The sequence below is a fragment of the Esox lucius genome, chromosome 11, assembly GCF_011004845.1.
Source record: "Esox lucius isolate fEsoLuc1 chromosome 11, fEsoLuc1.pri, whole genome shotgun sequence".
In the NCBI taxonomy this organism is placed as follows: Eukaryota; Metazoa; Chordata; class Actinopteri; order Esociformes; family Esocidae; genus Esox; species Esox lucius.
The window spans coordinates 468,890-474,892 of NC_047579.1; the positions used below are offsets into that span (position 1 = coordinate 468,890).

The 6,003-nt window shown below is 42.0% G+C and overlaps 1 long non-coding RNA gene across 1 annotated transcript; it reads left to right on the plus strand.

Moving 5' to 3' along the window:
* The first annotated feature begins 2,908 nt into the window (after positions 1-2,908).
* On the plus strand, positions 2,909-4,553 carry LOC109615332. The gene is made up of 5 exons (XR_004576385.1): positions 2,909-3,008; positions 3,096-3,187; positions 3,643-3,790; positions 3,890-4,045; positions 4,194-4,553. It is a non-coding gene; the product is annotated as an uncharacterized LOC109615332 (long non-coding RNA).
* Positions 4,554-6,003: the final 1,450 nt, after the last annotated feature.

Consider the following 6,003-nt stretch of genomic DNA (forward strand, 5'->3'; position numbering starts at 1 on the left):
AATACGTCTGTATCAGCCGTTGTCTTGATTCGCACAGGCATCTTCCCAAATCCAATGTCCAGTCGAATGTCTAGTGGTAGCTTCATAACTTTAAACGTAGCGGTTAGCACAGTCTCTTCCTCAACCCCGGGTCTGTAGTCTTCTTTGGTCTCAGCCGCAAACACTGGAGATTACGCATGTGTACCCCTGGTGTGTACAACTCCCCACTTTTGGAACTTTTCTTGACTCGAACAACGAAAAGGTCAATAGAGCTTGGCTACGTCGACTGTATGACTCCAACGATGCAGTGTCCCGAGCGGGCCTCCAAGGAGACCCACCGATCGGTCCAGCTGAACTCCGCGGAGTGACGGGCGATCAGAGGAGAACGAGCCATCTAACCTGAGCAAAAAAAAACTACAACACAGATCAATATACTCCACACAAATTTTCCCAAAGCTTCCATCACTCCACACACACCGTAGCCTACGCCTTCCAAACAACTTCACATCACGCCTCCTGCAACTTCCATACGTTACCACGTCCATCTACCTCCAAGCAGCCCGACAGGCCGTGCATCCATCACCGAACGAAAACGCCAGTTGCCAGAAAAACCTAATAACACTCAAAGAACATTTGTTCACATGTCCAAACACCATAAACATAAACACCGTCGCCAAAAACTCACCACAACGCTTACCCAACATCAAACGCAGCAAAAAAACAAACGCAGTGAAACAAACCCTATTTTATTAACAAATCTCATAACCATTCAAACCTAATGTGCCCTAACACATATACCAGCGCCCTAACGCTTAAGATCCCTAACACTTTCACCTCAATCAACATGCCCTAACATCGTCGATAGACCCGTCGGCCCGTAAGTGAGATGTTCAAGGCCCAGCCTTGTCTGCAGAATTTAAATGTGCCCTAACACATATACATGCGCCCTAACGCAAAAAGGAGCCCTAACCCCAAGTATACTCGCGCCCTAACGCAAAAAGGAGCCCTAACCCCAAGTATACTCGCGCCCTAACGCAAAAAGGAGCCCTAATTGTGATGGTAATTCCATGTATCGACACTCGGAGTAAGGGACAGAGAGATGAAGTTTTCTTGGCACTTTATTAACTATTATGCACATGAGAGACACATCAACCGCTTACACACACATAATCGTCTGAGGAGTCTCTAACTCAAAACAAGCACAATCCGTATTTATTACAGTGAAAAAGGGGTTTGGTAAGATGCTGTCCTATGCCAATAAAACACCTTTTATTGATCCCCCACATTCATCTACCTATCTAAACAATGGGACTCAAGTCCTTTAATCAGTAAGAATGCATCAGGCTTCAGAAACTCCCCAACAGGACGTAAAGTGGGGACTCTCTTTGGAGTTATAGTCCTCATCACTGTCTGACTAAGGAGGCTGACGGGGCGCAGAGCAGCTCTCTCGTGTTGGAGATGAGGGACAGGGCTGGCGCAATGGGAAATGTCCATGTTTTACAGTCATGTCTGGATTAATAAAATAACAGGGCATGGGAAGCGTACTGGCTTCAGGTTTGGATATAGATGGTGTGCTATGTACAAAACTTCCCATGTGAGCATTGGCAAAGGGATTTGTGACTTCATAGCGTCCCTTTAATGGCATGTCTGGAGCGGGATATGTGAAAATGTGAATGTCTGGCCTTCCTGCGGAGCCTTGGCTTTGACGGTGGCTCTGCTAAAGGGATTTGTGGGCGAGAAACGGGCGGGGCTGTCAAATGGCACGAACAGATCCTCTCCCTGAGCAATTGTGTTAGTGCAACTTCCATCACACAGGAATGGGTTATAATGTTCGCATTTTCTCTCAGCCTTGCATTCATAAGCTGTCACAGTACCATGACTGCTGTCCTCAATATTGGTTAGCGACATGAATGGGTTTGAGTAATTGGTTTCGCGTCCGTAATCATCGGAGGGATAGCGAGCGGCCGCCATGTTGTATTAGCTTAGACACGCCGCTATTACAGTTGTATTACAGTAACTCGGCTTTATTTATTTATTACTTACTATTTTTATTTTATTGTCCTTTGATTTTCGATGCTCACCAGTTTTCCTTTCCCTTTTAACAACGTGAGGGTCCCTTCGTGGTCGCCAGTGTTAACCTTTCCTGCTTGTCGCCTAACCGTGGGGAGATCCGTCTTCTCCAGGGCCGGTAGTTCTCCTCCCGGGGTTAACTCCCTGAACTTCACGCTGTTAGGTGTGGTGGCATATGAAAACAAGAGGCTTTCGTGCCGAAGAGTTAGTTGCTTTATTTTCCAGCCGCACTAAAATACACTGCCCATAACAATCAACTTCCCGCACCGACCACCGTATCACACACCCTCACTCTCCTTACTTAGTAGCCATCCTCCAAAAACAGAGCGGGCAGGGCGAGGGCACGCCACGGGCACGCGCACTCACTCACTCTCGTTCGCACACACACTGAGCTGTCCTAAACTAAACACATAGGAGACACATCTCACAACACATCCGTGGCACTTTCAAATGCATCAATCTTTCCGATATATCCTGCCATCTTTCTTAATTCACTTACTACTTTGCGCTGAATCAGAGTTTTATTTTTTCTTTCTTTATCCTCGTCGCCAACTGTTGTGTTTGTCTAGTTTAAACAACACAGATTAGAGTCGAAACACCGATGGCAATTCTTTCTTTTACTGTGCAATATAATAAACAACACATGTTTCTCTTCTTTTAGACAATTAACTGGCCAACCAAAATCTAACCCCCGAGTTAATCTAGCGTGGCCAAGCAGTACTTATTCCTGAGTTTACTCAGTGTATTCTATTCAATTCAATACACTACACAATGTTTCTCCAAAAAGAGTTCCAGGGTGCAACCTCAGGGTTTGATCACATGGCAACTGCACTCGTTCCTGCAGATTCTGTGGAGTGCAAGGAACCAGGCGGGTGCAGGCACTACTCTTGGAGAAGTTGAGCAGGTGAACAGCTTCCTGTCCAGATGTGCCCTGACCACAAAGTATATGGCCAAGTCAGGTTTGTAAAATTCTTTACACCCTAGCCTTACGTTGTTTGTTGCATTTGTAACAGTTTTATATTTTAAATATGAATTTGTCCTTTCAGTAAGAACTGACATGCTTACTGTCCATGCCATGGGGAGGAATGAACTAAAAAAGGACAGCCTCCACATCTCCTTGTGTTCCCGATTCAAAAAGGTGTGTTGATGTAATTTTCTTTAACCAAAGGTGTAGGTCTTTAAAAAGTAATGGAATGCATTCTTGAAAATATACTATATATTTTCACAGTTTTTGACATTTTCCTTGTTTGGTTTTTATAGACAGTAGAAAAGACCTTTGAGGTAACTGAGAGCTTGAAAAAGATGCAGGACCAGTTTTGTTCCTCTGATGACATGCTGGAACAGTGGGTTTTAGATGTCAACCAGTGGGCCAGTAGTGTTAAGGACATACTATACCAATTGTTTTGTATATATAAATGTAATGAGTTATTTGTTTGTAATACGTATTGCTGAAGAGAATTATGCTGTGTTTATTATTTAGAGATAAGTACTATTTGAACAGGCAGATAAGACATTATTGTTCAAATGTCTCTTCCAATGTACTTGACTACAATGATAAAAAAGCCTAAAACACATTTAATAATCTGTGTCCAGACAGCAACCTCAGGTGTCAACTTTTACTACCCAAAGTTTGCTGCTGTCCTACAAGTTATGCCTGGAGACATAAAATCTGTAGCAAATCAGAAACTTTCTAACAGCACTACAGAGAGCATGATCTGGCCATGGCAAGAACAGAACACAGGTAGGTACAGTACCAACAGGAAACTTGTATGATGCATTTACAATGTATCATTTTAGGCACATTTTATCTGTAATGAGAAATATTTTCCATCCTTTACAGAAATTCTCACCAAAAAGCTTTTTGACCAATGAATGCTAGTCTCCTGACTGGCTGAAGAAAAGGACATTCTTGTGAAGGAGATGATGCAGCACTGTCTATACCTCAAAGACTCAGTGAAAACAGTCCAGTCACTGATGGCTACCACACAGACAGGAAGTATGTTTGAATCTCATATGGTATATGTGTTTATATAGTGTGAGTTTGTTAAATGCCTGAATATTTCAGCAAAGATATTTCAGTGCAGCATCTGTAATTTCATTACTCTTTCTGTGTAAAATCTTGATGGCTGGGGCTGGGTCCCAAGGCTTTATCCGTCTACTGAAGAGAAGACTGCAGGAACTCCGACTAAAACAGCAGACTGTACTCAGCTCTTACAAAGCCATTCTTGGTCAAAGTCCTTGGCTGGGGGAAGAGGAGGAAGGCAAAATGGATGAAGAAATGGACTGGCACCACAAGAGCAGTTGTGATGATGATGATAAAGATGAAGATGATGATAACGATGATGATGATTAGTGCCTTGTTTAGGGAGCATTAAAGATTTCTGGACAAAAACTTTGCCAAAGGTTGAGCAATCACATCCTCAAGGAAGGGACCTTTAAGTAATTAATTAGATGCAGACAGTTTTGTGCAACTTTCACTGTCTTCACCAGTTTCTTCAGTTTAAAAAAAAACCCATTATTGGACAACATATGATACAGTGGGGAGAACAAGAATTTGATACACTGCCGATTTTGCAGGTTTTCCTACTTACAAAGAATGTAGAGATCTGTCATTTTTATCATAAGTACACTTCAACTGTGAAAGACGGAATCTAAAACAAAAATCCAGAAAATCCCATTGTATGATCTTTAAGTAATTAAATAGCATTTTATTGCATGACATAAGTATTTGATCACCTACCAACCAGTAAGAATTCTCACAACTCTCACAGACCTGTTAGTTTTTCTTTAAGAAGCTCTCCTGTTCTCCACTCATTACCTGTATTAACTGCACCTGTTTGAACTTGTTACCTGTATAAAAGACACCTGTCCACACACTCAATCAAACAGACTTCAACCTCTCCACAATGGCCAAGACCAGAGAGCTGTGTTAGGACATCAGGGATAAAATTATAGACCTGCACAAGACTGGGATGGGCAATAGGCAAGCAGCTTGGTGCGAAGGCAACAACTGTTGGCGCAATTATTAGAAAATGGAAGATGTTCAAGATGACGGTCAATCTCCCTCGGTCTGTGGCTCCATGCAAGATCTCACCTTGTGGGGCATCAATGATCATGAGGAAGGTGAGGGATCAGCCCAGAAATACACGTCAGGACCTGGTCAATGACCTGAAGAGAGCTGGGACCACAGTCTAAAAAAAAACATTAGTAACACACTACGCTGTCATGGATTAAAATCCTGCAGCGCATGCAAGGTCCCCCTGCTCAAGCCAGCGTATGTACAGGCCCATCTGAAGTTTGCCAATGACCATCCGGATGATCCAGAGGAGGAATGGGAGAAGGTCTTGTGGTCTGATGTGACAAAAATTTAGCTTTTTGTCTAAACTCCACTCGCTGTGTTAGGAGGAAGAAGAAGGATGAGTACAACCCCAAGAACAGCATCCCAACCGTGAAGCATGGGGAAAAATCCTACAGGAAACGTATGATCTCTGTAATTGCAAACAAAGGTTTCTGTACCAAATATTAAGTTCTGCTTTTCTGATGTATCAAATACTGATGTACAAATGTATTACTTAAATCATACAATGTGATTATTTGTTTTAGATTCCGTCACTCACAGTTGAAGAGTACCTATGATAAAACTTACAGACTTCTACATGCTTTGTAATTGGGTAAACCTGCAAAATCGGCATTGTATCAAATACTTGTTCTCCCCACTGTATAAGTTTATGAAATGTAGTAATGTTGTATTATTTTTATATTATGTACTGTTTGTTAATACTCACAATGCGGTCAAAGAGCATTAGACAAACATTGTCATTAAGAATGGAAAATACTATTCAGTTTTTTGACGATTATTGTTATATTGTAATTATCCGTTTTTTTTGTTTAATTACACTAACTAGTGCTATTATTAGTTGTACTTGTGTAAATATTTGTTATAAAAGTATGAAA